We start from the raw sequence: 17,950 nt of genomic DNA on the forward strand, positions 1-17,950 counted from the left end.
AGCTTACCTCTAACAAACTAAGAATTTTGACCCCAATAGCAAATATTGGTTTGCACTAACATTGGCGGTTTGATAACTTGGAATGACTCTAATAAAGCAGTCATATGTGTGTGTATAACTGTCATTGTCATTGCAGTGTTATTTTTGCTATATCGTTTCTGTGTCCTCTTTAATATCTTATGCAGATGCAGCAGTGTTGAAAAAAGGCAACTGTATAGTTAAGAGTTAGCACTTTTTCAGTGTACTCCCCTGGCACTCAGATTCCTATGCAAAAAAAAGGCAAATCCCGAAGAGAGGCGTTGTCGACCTCAGAGCCATGTAAAACATGTGTAATGTGTGAGTCTCATTGGGAAAACCAAAAATCGCACTGTTTGCTTAACCCCTTAACGACGGCCCCATCGGGAAACTACGTCCTCAGAAAGTGGGCCTTAATCCTAGAGGACGTAGTTTTATGCATCCTCTTTGGATTAATGCCCACTGGCCTGAGGACGTGACAGCTCCATGCTGTCGGTGCCCGCAGGTAGCCGACAGCATGGAGCTGTCATCCCAGGATGCGGGCAGTCCCCCCCGGCATTGCGATCGGCGCTATAAAATGAATAGCGCCGATCGCAAAAAAGTAAATAAAACAGTGTAAAAAAGTAGTAATTCAGCTGCTATGATGGATCGGATCCATCACGGCAGCTGAAAATACTCACACGGCTTGTTGGCGGTGTCCCCCGAAGATCTGGTCCTCCCGGACCCGCCGGCGGCCTTCTGCGCATGCGCGCCTGACGATGACATCACGCGCATGCGCAGAAGCCCGGGTGTCCCCGGCAAATTTAAAATCTCCTGAAGGTAGCCGGGAACCAGGAGGTGTTACCGGGGACCACTGTGAGCGGTCCCCGGGCCCGCGATCACCGCTATCCATTGCGATAGCGGTGATCGCGAAAAAGTTTAAAAAGTAAAACAAAAGTAAAGTTTCACCTCCCCTCATGGATCGGATCCATGAGGGGAGGTGAAGATACTCACCCCCGGTCCTCTGCGATGTCCCGGGACCCGAAATCCCCGTCTGCGCATGCGCGCCCGATGATTGACATCGGGCGCGTGCACAGAGGGGCTCGAGTCCCGGGAAATTCAAAATTGCTCTGCTCCTGGCTACCATGTGTAGCCAAGAGCAGAGGGATGTCACCAGGGACATGATCACTGTCATCCAATGGATGACAGTGATCATGTAAAGTAAAAAAAAAAGTGCAAAAAGTAAAAAAATAAAAATAAAAAAAGGGGTAAAAGGTAAAAAAAAAAAAAAAGTGCAAAAAGTAAAAAAAAAGTTTTAAAAAGTTAAAAAAAGCTTGCGTTTCATCTCCCCCCACGGATCATATCCGTGAGGGAGGATGAAATGACGTACCTAAGGCCTGCGGATTTATCCGCGGACCTCAACCCAGCTTCTGCGCACGCGCCCGTCACCAATGTGGCAGGCGCATGCGCAAAAGCCGTGGTTTTTTAAAATCTCCCTGCTCCTGGCTACAAAACTTAGCCGAGAGCCCGGAGATTTCACGGGGGGCTGTGGTGAGCGGTTCCTGATCACGTGTTCGCCGTTATCCAAAGAATAATGGCGATCACGTAAAAGTTAAAAAAAGGTGAAGCTTCATCTCCCTTCACTGCGATCGGTGAGAGGAGATAAAACTTTTTACCGGAGGCCTCCATATTTGCACCCCGACGCAATCTTCTTCCGTGAACTTTCCCGTATTCTGCGCATGCGACCGCTGGCAAAACACCGGACACATGTGCAGGAGTCGGGGAGCACAGGAAACTTAATATCTCCTTGCTCTCGGCGACCAACGGTCACCGAGAGCCTGGAGCAGTGACTGGTGGCCTCGTTGAGCGGTCCCCGGTCATGTGAAAAAATGGTAGCGATCTACCTTTGGCCGGTCTCACATGACCGGATAGGAATTACGGATTCCGCATGCGTTTGATTAGCGGTAATACGCAGATCAATCGCATTGGATTACACAATTTCGCTCACATTAGCGGGTTGGAATTGCGTAATCCACTCGCAGAAAAGAGAACGCAGCAGGTTCTACTTTACCACGGATATCCGCAACATAGAGCCCATTGTGCTCCATGGTCATGGATATACCCGCAGCCCATACGCAACTACGTTGTATACGGGCTGCGGGTACCCGCGTCATCGCTAAGCGACGGTGCGGGAAATACAAACAAAAAAAAAGTGTACTGCGCATGACCGCCCGTGTAAGTACGCAGTTATGCGCAGTACATTACGCGGCCGTACGCAGGGTCACAGCCGGGCTCACAGCTGGGATCCGCTGCGGGCCTCCGCAAGCAGATTCCACCTACGGCTGCCTGAGCCCGGCGTTATTCAGACCGCTACCTGTAATACGCAATTTACAAGAAGCCCCGGGAACGTTCGCCTTCCTGCAGTTCCAGGAGCAGCTTGTTGAGCGCCTTCTGTGTGAGACCGCCGCACCTCATCAAGCTTACGGAGACTCACAGAGCGCCACTTTTTACACCCCATCCCCGCCACTGAGGTCAAAAAATGACTCCCAAAAAGCATGAGAGGAGGGGGGATACCCGGTTTTATTGCCCCATGTGCCCATCCCAACCAGCCTCCATAATTACCCGTCTTTGGAAATACTACACAGTTCACATTATTACTTTTACCTAAGATTTGGGGAACGCCGAAAAGGGCGTGGAGGGGGGGGGGGGGATTTTAGGGAGTCAATTTTTATTCCGTACAAATGAGCAATGGGGCCTGGAATTTATTCAGTTATGCCCTGCAATCCAACGGGTGTTCCCTCCATTACAGGCATTGCCATGTTTCCTGTAAGTAGATTAGGGCCACAATGGGTATGTTTTTGAACACGGGACAAACGGGGGTATCCATTTTGGGGTGAACGTCTTCATTCCTATGTAAACTGTACAAAAAAAAAAGTTTTTAAATTGACAAAATTGCCAAAAAAATGAAAATTGTAATTTTTTCTTCTGCTTTGCTGAAATTTATTCAAATACTGTGTGGTCAAAATACGCAGTACACCCCTAGATGAATTCGTTAAGTCGTCTAGTTTTTAAAATGGGGATATTTGTGGGGGTCTTTATAGTTTTGGACGCTCAATGACTCTATAAGTGGGCAATGGGGCCTGGAATTTATTCCGTTGTAACCTAAAATCCAACGGGTGCTCCTTCCATTATAGGCCTAGCCATGCGTCCTTTAAGTAGATTAGGGCCACAAGGGGTATGGTTCTGAACACGGGACAAACAGGGGTATCCATTTTGGGGTGAAAGTCTTCATTCCTATGTGTGCTGTACAAAAAAAACAGTTTTAAAATTGATACAACTGCCAAAAAAATGAAAATTGTAATTTTTTTCCTACTGCTTTGCTTAGATTTATTCAAAAATTGTAGGGTAAAAATACACAGTACACCCCTAGATAAATTCGTTAGGGGGTCTAGTTTTCAAAATGGGATCATTTGTGGGGGTTCTCTGTCGTTTTGGCCGCTCAAGGGCTCTACAAGTGTGCAATGGGGTCTAAATCCCCTTCATGCTAAATTTCTGTTCTGAAAGCCACCGACTACTCCTTTCATTTTGGGCCCCGTTGTGCATCCAGACAAAAGATTAGGGCCACAATGGGTATGTCTCTGAACACGGGACAAACAGGGGTATCCACTTTGGGGTGCAAGTCTTCATTCATGTGTGTGCTGTACCAAAAAAGCAGTTTTTAAAACGACAGAATTGCCAAAAAAACGAAAATCACAATTTGTTCCTTTTGCTTTGCTTCAATTCATTCAAAAACTGTGGGCTCAAAATGGGCAGTACACCCCTAGATAAATTCATTAAGGGGTCTAGTTTTCAAAATGGGGTCACTTGTGGGGGTTCTCTTTGATTTTGGCCGCTCAAGAGCTCTACAAAAGTGCTATGGGCCTAAAACTCCTTCAAGGAAAATCTATGTTCTTAAGCCACCGACTACTCCTTTCGTTTTGGGCCCCATTGTGCATCCAGACATAAGATTAGGGCCACAATGGGTATGTCTCTGAACACGGGAGAAACAGGGGTATCCATTTTGGGATGAAAGGCTTCATTCATGCGTGTGCTGTACAAAAAAAGCAGTTTTTAAAATGACAGAATTGACAAAAAAATGAAAATCACAATTTTTTCCTTTTGCTTGGCTTGAATTCATTCAAAAACTGTGGGGTCAAAATGGTCAGTACACCCCTAGATAAATTCGTTAAGGGGTCTAGTTTTCAAAATGGGGTCACTTGTGGGGGTTCTCTTTGGTTTTGGCCACTCAAGAGCTCTACAAAAGTGCTATGGGGCCTAAAACGCCTTCAAGCAAAATTTATGTTCTGAAAGACACCGACTACTCCTTTCATTTTGGCTCCCGTTATGCATCCAGACATAAGATTAGGGCCACGATGGGTATGTTTCTGAACACGGGAGAAACGGGGGTATCCATTTTGGTGTGTAAATCCTCATTTTCATGGGCTCTATAGGAAAAAAATATGTCTTTAAAATGACATTTGCAAAAATATGAAATTTTATTTTTTGTCCCCTAAATTGAACTAATTCCTGAAAAGAACTGGTGGGGTCAAAATACTCATGACACCCCTCAGTGAATACACTAAGGGGTGTAGTTTTTAAAATGGGGTCATTTGTAGGTGTATCTATTATTCTGACACTTATGAGCCTCTGCAAACTTGGCTTGGTGCAGGAAAACAAAGTGCTCCTCAAAATGCTGAAAAGTAATGTTAAATTTGTACGTCCTCTAAATGGTTAAAAAAAACACAAAAGTTTTTCAAGTGTGCATTCAGAATAAAGTAAACAGATGGAAATACATATCTTATCAAAAATTTGTACAGTATGTTTGGACATATTTGAGATATTACGGTTGAAAATGTGAAAAAATGACAATTTTTTCAAAATTTTTTCAATATTGGTACTTTTAATAAATATACACAAATTATATCGGTCTCTTTTTACAATCTAAATGAAGTACAACATGTGGCGAAAAAACAATGTCAGAATCACTGGGATATGTAAAGCCTTTACGGAGTTATGCCATGTTGAACGACGCATGTCAGATTTCCAAAATTTGACTCCGTCACTAAGGCGCAAACAGGCTTCGTCACTAAGGGGTTAAGCTAAATAGAACTGTGTAGTGTTTTACGTTAATTGTGGTATTCTAATGCTTAAATACCAATATAATAATCTGGAGCATCTGTTGTTTTGGGTTATTTCCAATAGCATTCTATCCTTACAATGTGTATGGTTGTTGTATATGTATTCTCTCTGAACCCTCTATCACTGTTAACCCTCTTACCTTATTTTTTATAAACACACCCTACTCTTTGTCTCTATCACAGTCATAACTAAGGGGGGAAGAATGAGTGTTAACCAGTCTAAATATACTCCTTTACAATGTAAGCATAAAAATGTAAAAAAACATACTCAGGAGATTATTGTGTACAATGAATCTGAGGGAGAAATAAGCATGTCTAAGAAAAGATAGTGAATTAAAGTGTCTCTGCAAGTATATGATGAAGGTTACAAGGAAAGTAAATTGAAGGGATATTTATGTACAGTAAATTTAAAAGTTGTCCATATATAAAAAATGGGAATTGAAACTTTTTACTGCACAAGGAAATGAGGATGTAATACTTGTTGGTTCAATGTGAATCTGTTATTTTTGTGAATGTGTGTGTCATGTGCCTGTGAATATGTTTTACATATAATGAGATTTGTACTGTGGAAGCACTTGAGTTGAAATGTAAAAGATTTGGTTAAACAGAAAGATGATGAAGGGAAAGGGAGGGAAGAGCAGTATGTAATGGCCCCTGCTCAATATGGAGCAGTCTAGTAAAGATAAAAAATGTGTCTATACGTTCTTGATAAATACACTATAAGAATATGGTGTATTAAAATATTGGTTTCTACATATTTGAATACTATTGAAGTTTGATACTAAAATAAGATAATTATGTACTTGACAAGCCTGATAAGTACATTATAAACAGAATTCACATTAGTTACAAGGATTTACTTAAAGTGTGTCACATTTAAAATTTTTGATGTCAGAAACCTGCCCAGCTGACATATTAGGAGCAGACATGCTTACAGTAATACAATCAGTAATTGAATATACTCCAAATGTTATTCGGCCCTTAATAAATTTGTGCAGTTCTTATGGTTGCAGATTGTAATGACAATTCTTCATACTATTTGTGCAGGTACCAGAGGAGTTATGGGCCCTCTTACTGTCATGGTCTCTCATGAGATCATGGAAATTCTGCATTGAGTGCAATTTGAAAATCCTTCAGCTTCCAGACTTACTAAATATAGGACCACCCTGCTAGCACCCTCACATTACAATAATTCAAGCAACAACTTCATTACTTCTGCTGAATTTGGAAAGGTGGTAGGGGCAGCAGGGACAGACCATGAAATTCATGATTGCCTGGAATTAATGGAAGTGAAACTAGTGGTCTTGAAAATGTTGTTTAAACTCCAAGTGCTAATGTAGATTTTGAGTTTTTATTAGATGGCTCCAGGTACTGTGAAAATGGGCAAGAAAAATAGGCTATGCAACAATGAGGTAATTGTAGAAAAAACACTCTCTTCCTGGAACTCTACTCCAGAGACTGGAGTTGATGGCGCTTGCTAAAGTATATGGACTGGAGGAAGGTAAGATTGTTAATGTCTGCACCGCCTCGAGGTACGCATTTGGAATCATATGTGATTTCACACCCTTGTGGTGAAATAGGAATTTTGTTGGATCATCAGGTAAACCAGTGGGCAGAAGCAGGATCTTTGTTATACAAGGTTTTAGTTTTTCCCAAACAGGAGTCTTATTATCAAGGTTCAGGCTCGCACCAAAGTAGTAACTCCCGAGGCTCTAGGGAATTGAAGGGCAGATGCAGCAGCCTTACTCCCACTGGATATATTAGGCAACCCTATGGTTGCAATTGAATCAGATTTGTATGTCTCTTTATTGTCCCATTTTCAGTGATAAAAAGGAGGAGTGGAATCTGATAAGAAGAGAATATGTAAACACCTGTGTCTCCCCTGTACACTCTCCTCCATTATGTCACACCTAAGCCATGAGTAAACCCATCAATCCAAGAAGGTCATGTGTGGTATAGTGAATTCTGCTTGGGTTGCTCCAGGGTTCAACACTGCTGTGACCCAGTTTGTGCAGAGATGCATGGTATGTGCCAATCACAATCCAGGCCAATTGGTCAAAGTATCTCCTCCATTTACATCTGTTTAAGCAACAGCAAAATTAAAAAAGGTTTTCTACCGTCTTAGCCAGTAGAGCAAAGTGTGATTGTTCTCTGTGAGAGAAACCAAGTAATCTTGTAGATATGATACCTTTTAATGGCTAACAAAAATACATTTTGTTACAGCAAGCTTTCGGATCTTCTATTGATCCTTCCTCAGGCTAAAATCAAAATTTTAGCCTGAGGTAGGATCAATAGAAGATCCGAAAGCTTGCTGTAACATCATGTATTTTTGTTAGCCATTAAAAGGTATCATATCTACAAGATTACTTGGTTTCTCTCACTGAGAACAATCACACTTAGCGACTGCAAATTGACTGCATACAGCTACCGAAGGAAGGTGTTTTGGAGTTTAAAAAAAATAAAGAAAAGGAAAGCTCACCACCTAGCTCCACATAGTACATCCTTTATAGGTTAAATCCACAGGTGACAGTCATGCTGGGCAGTCCACATCAGTGCTTGTGAAGGTAAATTCAAGTAGGCAAAAATGAGGTATCGCTGTCCCGTGAAAAAAGAGCCTTTAATAAATAAACATAGAGTCCCAGACAGAGGACGTGTTTCGGTTCAAGGATGAATCTTGATCACCACTTGGAGTTTGTGTTGTTTTGCATAGATCAGTTCTCTCGTTAGCTAGAGGCGTGGCTTGTAAAATAAAATAAAAATGCCAATGCTAAGACTACGGTTAAGAAATTGTTGAATGAAGTCATTTTTATTTATTTTGTACCAGAAGTTATACAAAATAACAGAGGTACACATTTTATAAGTCCCTCTACTCAGTCAGACCCACGCCTAAATCATAAGAATAAGTTAGGTTTTGATAGGGCCCCTGTAACAGGCCTATACTTTCTCCATTCCCAGCATGAGGATCTCACTTCCCATGTGAGTGGTTTATATCAGGAGTTACTTCACTAATGGTAGTGTAAATTGTACTATGATAACCTCTGCAAGCTGACCATTCAAGTCCCAAGAGCTAACCCAGTTAGGCAGGAGACCTTGGACCCTGCCAACCAGGCAATGGCAGGGGGCCACGGACAATGAGACGACCACTCTGCTGTGGCCACACTTCTGTAAGCTGGTCACTCAATGCACGACTGAAGCTGGAGGATCTGCTCAGGTGGAAGAGATAGATCTTTAGCCATACTCTAGTCACTCTGGAGGCTGACTAGTCTATGTACAGCAGAAGAATGAGGATTGTCTTCCTATTACTATGTCTTGTACAACGCAAAGAAAGATGGGTGAAAGGGACTGGGTGTGATGTATGTATAAAGGACACTCACTGAGGGCAGGAAATATGAAGACTTTAGTATATCATGCATATTATCAATGTGTGGGACAAGATAACATCGTAGTAGCCACTTTTGTATTACCGCATAATAGTCTGTCATAAGCAGGAAATCCTGAACATACACTCTTCAAGAGAGCTGTGATAGTTGGCCAAGGCCTAATGGTAAGCCTCAGGTAGTGTCTATGAGCATGGCTAACAGGATTGTTTATTTGCCCACTCATACTATGAATGGAGGATTAGTTAATGAAAGCTACAGACTGTCTAGATTATCAAATTTTCACAGTATTGGGGCTGGTTAATCAAACTAATGCAATTCAAGCTTGATTGATTGATTGCTGTTACTAACCAATACATAATGGTGCTAGATTACATTACAGCTGTTACTAACCAATACATAATGGTGCTAGATTACTTTACAGCTGGGTGGAATTTGTCAAATAATAGGGGCCACCTGTTGTCATTATATAGATCTGAAGGATAATATGCAGATATGTACATATGGACAAACAGGGAAAGTATTCCACAACAAGGCACACTTTTCTGAACAGTTATCCAAATTAATTTTAGGGGAATGTAATGTGTTGTAATATATTTTCCTTGTCCTGGATTTCACCTAACTGTAGGAAGGAATAATGCAGGAGATGGGGAAAGCATAGTGACATGGGCATGCATCCTTGTGGAAGTAATCCTCACGGTGCAGGTGACAGGGTTTCCTGTAGATGTTAGGGAAAGACTCTAGGACAGGGGTGTCAAACTCATTTTCACTGAGGGCCAAATCAGGCTTATGGTGAACTTCAAAGGGCCAATTGTAAGACAGTATAGTAAGGGCTTGTTCACACAAGCGTATTTGCGTACATAATATGCAGTGAATAGAAGCCACTGATTTCAATGAGTTCATTCACATGATGTATATTTTCATACAGCATGGCCTATTTTCTTGCGTACTACGCACCACAATCGGCCACTGAAGTGAATGGGCCACGCAAATATGTGGTGAATGCGCAGGAAATCTATGTATTCACTGCATATTTGCGCACCATCTCAGGGGGCCCATCTGCATTGTTTTTTGCATGCCCAAATATGCAGGCATAAGTGATTTTCGATCGTGCAAATACGATTACACCCATGTGAACGAGCCCTAATAGTGACCCCTATAGTGGCCCCAGTAAGAATATTGGCCCCCACAGTGGCCCCAGTAGTAAAAGAGAGCCCCACAGTGGCCCCAGTAGTAATAGCGAGCCCCACAGTGGCTCCATTAGTAACAAAGTACCCCACAGTGGCTCCAGTAGTAATAGCGACCCCCACAGTGGCCCCAGTAGTAATAGTGACCCCAACAGTAATATATACCCCCTCACTAGTAATAACCCCTTAGCAACATCATCCCCAGCAGCAGTAGTATTAACCCCCCCCCCAGCAGCAGTAATATTAACCCTCCCCCCAGCAGCAGTAATATTAACCCCCCCCCAGCAGCAGTAATATTAACCAGCCCCCCAGCAGCAGTAATAATATACCCCCAGAACCAATAATAACCCCCTCCAGCACCAATATTAACCCCCACAGCACCAATATTAACCCCCCCAGCACCTATAATAACCCCCTCCAGCAGCAATAATATTAACCCCCCCAGCAGCAGTTATATTAACCCTACCCAGCAGCAGTAATATTAACCCCCCCCCCCCCAGCAGCAGTAATGTTAACCACCCTCCCAGCAGCAGTAATATTAACCCCCCTCCAGCACTAAAAATAACCCCCGCAGCAGTAATATTAACCCCCCCAGCAGCAATATTAACCCCCCCAGCAGAAATATTAACTCCCCTAACCCTTATACTTACCTCCTCCTTGCATTCAGCGCTGCTCCCCCTCTGCTCACGATGATCCCGGTGCACACTCTGACGTCAGTGTGTGCACTGGGCACGCTTTCTCCTTGAGTCCTCTCCTGCGGAACTGATGAGCAGGGGACTCTGGGGAGGAGGATCCTGGCTGCACACTGACATCAGTGTGCGCCAGGAACAGCGGTAATAGCGCGATTACCAGCGGGGAGCTGCGGCACCCCCGCTGGTAATCGCTGCAGTGGTGAGCGGCGTCGGCACGCCGCGGGCCACATAACATGAGGCAGCGGGCCTTGTGTTTGACACGTGCTCTAGGAAAACATAATGGAAAAGTTGAAATTGAAGCCCTAGTGGCCCACACAAGTTATGAGCCACCCATTCTTCATATGCCCTCAATCGTAACCCAGCAACCGCGGCCGACATTCTGATTTGGATTGCTAGTGATGCGATTGCAATCAAAAAAAGTGCTGGGGACAGAGGACAGCCACACTTACATGATCGTCGCTATCCAAAGGATAATCTCGATTACATAAAAGTTAAAACACAGTTGAAGTTTAATCCTACTTTCGGTTTGAGGCCCGTTGTACATACGGACATAATATTACAGAAAAAAACAATTGTTTTTAAAATGACACAATTGCCAAAAAAATGAAACTCGTAATTTTTTTCTTTCTGCTTTGCTCAGATTCATTCAAAAACTGTAAGGTAAAAATACGCTGTACACCTCTAGATGAATGCGATAATGGGTCTCGTTTTGAAAATGGTGTAATTTGTGGGGAGTTTCCTTTGTTTTGGCCGCTAAAGGACTTTACAAGTGGGCTATGGGGCCTCAAACACCTTTAAGCAAAAAAAAGGTCTGTTCTGAAATTGATAGGTTCTCTGCTGCCTCTTACTACAAAATCAACAACTCAAAATCCCAAATCCTCAATATAGATGTTAAAAAGTCTGTGGTCTCTTATCTTGCAAAAAACCCACAATTTCTGCTGGACTGCAGAGTCCCTCTACTACTAAAGGCCCATTTACACGGAGCGATGATCGCTCAAAAATCAGTCACACGACAGTTTGAATGACAGTTTTGAGAAATCATCTTTGCATAACTCTAAGTAGCTAATTAGCTACTTAGGAGTCATGCAGGCAGAGCGAGATATCTCGGAGAACAATGCAGCTGTTTTGAATATGCAAACAATTGCATTGTTCTCGGTGCTTTCAGCTGGTGTCCCGCTGAGAACTGCCCGCTGGATGCCAGCTGAAAGAATGCGATCAGCACTGCCCGCTGAGATATCAGCATGAGGCACTGATAAGGCTCATAGCTTATTTCTAGCTGGCTAGAAAGGAGCGATGAATGAACAGTGCATGATGGCCGCGTGTTTAGACGTAACAATTATTGCTCAAAAGACGGCTTTTGAGCCAATTTTGAGCGATAATCGTTGTGTCTAAATGGGCCTTTATGCATACACTTCGTTTCCCCCTGGTCTGAACTCTTTGAGCATAATTGTAAACCCCTTCTCTTTTCTATCAAAACAGAATTTTAAAAAATGATGGAATCTTGGTGATTAAAATGATAATTCTACCCCACATTTTATACTTACTTTGAAACGTCCCTTTTTGCCTACCAATCTCCTATCTCAAAGACATCCAATCCTCACTTCTATCTTTTACATGGAGGGAAAAAGAAACAGAGTGTTATGTGTGCTGCTGAGACATGTTGTACTACTGTGCTTCCAGCAGCACAGCACTCTCAGGGTTAATAATTGAGCTGGCTGGGTGTGGTACTTCCTGCTAGCCAATCTCCTGGGTCTGGGCTCCCATATAAACCCAGCTCCTGGTCAGTCTGAAGCTGGTCTTGAACTGTTTGGATATGTCTGTGTCTAGAGTTCAGAGTAAGCAGTCATGAATCCTTGTCTGTTGCAAGCTTGCTGTGTGATCGGTGTCTTGCTGGTTCATGTCCGTTTGTACGTTTATATTCTGTCAGTTTTGTGTTAGCTTGCTGTGTGACCTGCTATCTGTGTCCTGTCCTGTCGCAGCGTGCTGTGTGAACTGTGTCAGGTTCTGCTGGACTCCTGGTTGGTGTAGGGACTAGCAGTATAACCAGGAGCCGTGAAGTGGCCTGCTAGCTTCCATGTCTTGTACAAAATGTCAACTAATACCTGCTATCTATATTCAGCTTATCATGTTACTAGTGGTTGTATTTTGGCTACTGTATGCTGTGTGTCCTGTTGTACAGTCCTTGTCATGTGGCATGTGTATGTATCCTGTTCTGGTGCGTGGCTCCTAGGATCAGCTAGGGCCCAGATCCGAAGACCGCTGGGCTGCCCTTTTTGGGGAAATGTACACAAGAAGAATGGTGGTCTTGGGTTTCCTTCCATCATCCAATACTATATAGTGACCATATTAGATAAACTCAGATTCTCATGGTTTAATGATCTTTCAAAGGAATGGGTCTCCATTGAAAACCATAGCTTTAGCAATAAACCCCTAAAATATGGCCTAACTCTTTTTTAATTCTAAGTTCCTCTTTACCTCAGCAACTCTCTTGGCGGCTACTCATGTTTGGAACATTGTGGCCATGAAGATAAAATTAATTACTTTCCCACTTCGTAAAATGGACATCACTACACTTGAAGTTGTGATTAAGAATCTTTCTCTCTATAACTGGCAGCAACTGGGTCTGACTCATGTCGGTCAGTTGTGGGAGGACGGGCACCTTCTAGCATTACCAGATCTAGCCTATAAATTTAGTATTCCTAGATAAGATTTCTTCAAACACTTACAAATCACCCATCTACTAAGATCATTCCCCCCTCCTACAAGAATTCACGTGCCCTCTAAACTGGACGCTTGGCTCTCATTGCTACAGGGTTCCAACAAAGGTCTATCTACTTGCTATGCTTTTAAACCAGCCTCAAACCAATACTATGGAAATTATTCACAAAAATTGGGGAAATGATCTAAAAATACAAAACTCTGATATAATCAATGGTATACGGCAGGCTTCATAATTAGCTCTCTCTCTAAATGTGCTAACCACTTTGAAAATTCTCGTAAGATACTATATAGATGATATTTAACTCCTACACTATTAAACAAATTGTCTCCTCGCTTCTTCAATTGTTGCTGGAGATGCGGGGCGATAGACAGATCACTGCTGCATCTGTGGTGGGGCTGCCCGTATGTCTCCAGTCTCTAGGGTCAGGTTTTTCAGCTCATAACAAGTTTCAGCGGCATCCAGTTTTCTCCTGAGCCAGCTCTACCCTATTAAATCTGGACGCAGATCAAATCCCTGTCACTCTGCACACCCCGATCTTGCACATTCTGATTGCATGTAGATCACATATTGCCCAAAGCTGGCGCAGTAATTCAATGTCTTCCATCTCTGACATGACCAAATCTGTTAACAGCAACTGTTGGCATGAGAGCACGCACTCTAGTGGCTTTAACAGAAAGGAAAGGTTCAGATGAGATTGGATGGCTTGGCTCCAAAGTTCCTGTTTTTTTCCTAAATTGATAGCTTAATGCTGACTCTTAAAAATAGGACAGAGTGTTTTCTTGACAATCTATATCTTACACCCAGATTACTAACTTTGCTCGCTATAGAAGGGTTTCAACCTATACTGTTACCTAGAATTGTACCACTGTTTGTCTTTTTTAACTTTTACTTATCACTTATTCTGTTGAAAACTCAATTAAAAAAATGTCTGTTCTGAAAACCACCGGCGGCTCCTCTCGGTTTGGGCCGCTGTGCATACGGACATAAGATTAGGGCCACAATGGGTATGTTTCTGAACACAGGATAAACAGGAGCATTCAGTTTGGGGTGTAAGTCTTCATTCATATGTGTGCTGTTTTTAAAATTGACATAATTGCCAAAAAAATGAAAATCATATTTTTTTCCTTCTGCTTTGCTTAGATTAATTCGAAAAACTGTGGGGTCAAAATATGCCATACACCCCTAGATGAATTCATTAAGAGGTCTAGTTTTCAAAATGGGGTCATTTGTGGGGGTTCTCCATCGTTTTGGCTGCATAAGGGCTCTACAAGTGGGCAATGGGGCCTGAAACAACTTCAAGCAAAATTTCTGTTCTGAAAGCCACCAGCTGCTCCTTTCGGTTTGGGCTACCGTATATACTGGCGTATAAGACGACTTTTGAACCCCGAAAAATCTGCTCTGAAGTCGGGGGTCGTCTTATACGCCGGTAATACAAAAAAAAGAAAGTGTCAAAAAAAAAAATCACTACTCACCTACTCCGGCGTTCTGCGACGCTGCTGCAGGCTGTCGCTCCCTCCTGGTCCCTGGCAGAGCATTGCTTTCTGGACGCAGGGCTTGAAATCCCCGCCTCCAGAAAGCTAATACTGTGATTAGCTAACACACGCCGTCAGCCAATCACAGCCATTCAATGACATCATTGAATGGCTGTGATTGGCTGAAGGCACGTGTTTTCTGGAGGCGGGGATTTCAAGCCCTGCATCCAGGAAGCAATGCTCTGCCGGGGACCAGGAGGGAGCGACATCCTGCAGCAGCGCTGCAGAACGCCGGGGGAGGTGAGTAATGATTTTTTTTTTTGCTCCGCTGTATTCCCGGCGTATAAGGTGAAAGTTGGGGGGTCATCTTATACGCCCCGTCGCCTTATACGCCGGTATATACGGTACATTATGCATAGAAACACAGAATTAGGGCCACAATGGGTATGTTTCTGAACACAGGATATACAGCTGTATCCATTTTGGGTGCAAATCCTTATCATATAAACTACAGAAAAAAAATCCTGTTTTTTAAATGATATATTTGCAAAAACATGAAATTTTATTTTTTCTCCTCTAAATTGCATTAATTCCAGAAAATAAACTGTGGGGTCAAAATACTCATGACCCCCCTCAGTGAATATATTCAAATGCGTATTTTTAAAAAAATGGGGTCATTTGTGGGGGTATCAATCATTCTGACACCTATAAGGCTTTGCAATCTTGGCTTGGTGCAGGAAAACAAAATGTTTCTCAAAATGTTAATAATCAATGTTAAATTTTCTAAATGGTTAAGAAAAAAACTGAAGTTCTTCCAAGGTGTGCCCAGAATAGAGTAAACAGACGGAAATATATATCTCATCAAAAGTTTGTACAGTATGTTTGCATATATTTGAAATATTGCAAAATGTGAAAAAAAGATAATTTTTTCAAAATTTCTCCAATTTTGGCGCTTTTAATAAATATACACAAATTCTATCAGTCTATTTTTACCACCTAAATGAAGTACAATATGCAGCGAAAAAACAATTTCAGTATTACTTGGATATGCAAAACCTTTACGGAGGTAAGTGACATGTTTTCAGATTACAGATTTCCAAAATTTGGTCTGGTCATTAAGGTGCAAACAGGCTTGTTCACTAAAGGGTTAAACAATTCTACCTCCTAGGTGTCTCCTTAAGGAAAGATGATACCCTTCCCGATGCCATTTTTGCAACAAAGTAGTTACGTCAATCAAAGAGTGTAGGGTACAATGCTGCAAACCAACGTGGTGCAGACAGTGGTAGTGTAACTGCTAGATAGTAACAGGCAGATTTGACAGGACACTTTCAGACCATTGCCTATGCCATAGACCTAACTCTGGACTGCTGTTGCAAACGTTCATTCGTCAGCTGATTCGGCTTGTTTATGTAAGCATAAAAATGCTTGATGGTCAACTTCACATCTCTATAAGTGGGGAGATGTGCAGCTAATTAATGACAGCTTTATATGGCTTAACAATTGTAAGAATGCTTATTCATCCCGTGATAGATTCTAAATCAACCTGAGTAAAGGCCCAGTAGACCAGCACCAATCTCATTGGTCCGTGTTCATCTACTGGAGGCCAATCTCATTGGTCCGTGTTCATCTACTGGAGGCCAATCTCATTGGTCCGTGTTCATCTACTGGAGGCCAATCTCATTGGTCCGTGTTCATCTACTGGAGGCCAATCTCATTGGTCCGTGTTCATCTACTGGAGGCCAATCTCATTGGTCCGTGTTCATCTACTGGAGGCCAATCTCATTGGTCCGTGTTCATCTACTGGAGGCCAATCTCATTGGTCCGTGTTCATCTACTGGAGGCCAATCTCATTGGTCCGTGTTCATCTACTGGAGGCCAATCTCATTGGTCCGTGTTCATCTACTGGAGGCCAATCTCATTGGTCCGTGTTCATCTACTGGAGGCCAATCTCATTGGTCCGTGTTCATCTACTGGAGGCCAATCTCATTGGTCCGTGTTCATCTACTGGAGTGAATGGTTTCAAGTAAAAGGACCATTACTGCACTGTTCTCTTCCTGTTCTACTATGTAGTGTGCTACCATCTACCTGTACTACATTTACTGTGATGCTGTCTACCTGAAACAAATTAATATTGTTAAATTAAAGAACACTGCATACTGTACGTCATATTGTGGTTTTTTTTTTACTTTCCATCTATTTTTTTTTCCTTAATGTACAATAATCAGCCATAACATTATTATCTAGTTACAATGGCATCCATCTATCAAGGGGTGGAATATATTAGGCAGAAAGTGAAGTCCGTTCTTTAAGTTGACTTAGCGGAAGGAGGAACAATGTGCACATGTAAGAATCTGAGTGATCTTGACAAGGTAAAAAATTCTGACCCAGTCGTCTAGCCATTACAATATCTCCAAAAGTCAGGCCTTGTGGGGTGTTCAACTATGCAGTGAAGAAACAAAAAAAGTTTAGTACCAACATATGTTAGCCAGTAGAGCAAAATGTGATTGTGCTCAGTAAGAGAAACCAAGTAATCTTGTAGATATGATAATTAAAGGCTAACAAACATACATGATGTTATAGCAAACTTTCGAACCTACTCAGGGTTTTTCCTCAGGCAAAATAAAATAGATCTGAGGAGATATATATATATATATATATATATACACATATACATACACACACACACACACGAAAAGGCATAAAGTTTTATGGTCTCTAAATTGGTGTTAGGGGGTCACCAGGCCAGCGTTTTATCTCTGCTCCACTGGCCTGGTGACCCCCTAACACCAATTTAGAGACCATAAAACTTTCACATCCTTTATCAGTGGACTAATTAAGTATTTACTCCTCTACTCATTCTGTTCTGCTATTTTTGGAAGAGCAAATTAGTCACACCATTTCTGTGCCTTTCCGTGTGTGTGTGTGTGTGTATGTATATATATATATTATATGCCTCTTCTGATCTATTTCATGCAATCTGAGGAAGAACCCTAAGTAGATTTGAAAGCTTGCTATAACATCATGTATTTTTGCTAGCCATTAAAATGGTATCATATCTACAAGATTACTTAGTTTCTCTTGCTAAGAACAATCACATTTTAGCTATGCAGTGATTAGCACCTACCAAAACCGGTGCTAGGGAGGATAAGCAGTGTACATTTGAGAAGGTCATGGATGCTCAAGGCCTATTGGTACACATGGGGAGCAACGTTTAACCCTGTTTGGTTCAATACCACAGAAAAGCAATTGCAGCACTAACTGCTATGATAGAAAGGTTTCAGAACAAACATGCATCACACAATACTGCGTATGGTGCAGCGTACCTGAAG

This window comes from Eleutherodactylus coqui, chromosome 11 (assembly GCF_035609145.1).
Source record: "Eleutherodactylus coqui strain aEleCoq1 chromosome 11, aEleCoq1.hap1, whole genome shotgun sequence".
Taxonomy (NCBI): domain Eukaryota; kingdom Metazoa; phylum Chordata; class Amphibia; order Anura; family Eleutherodactylidae; genus Eleutherodactylus; species Eleutherodactylus coqui.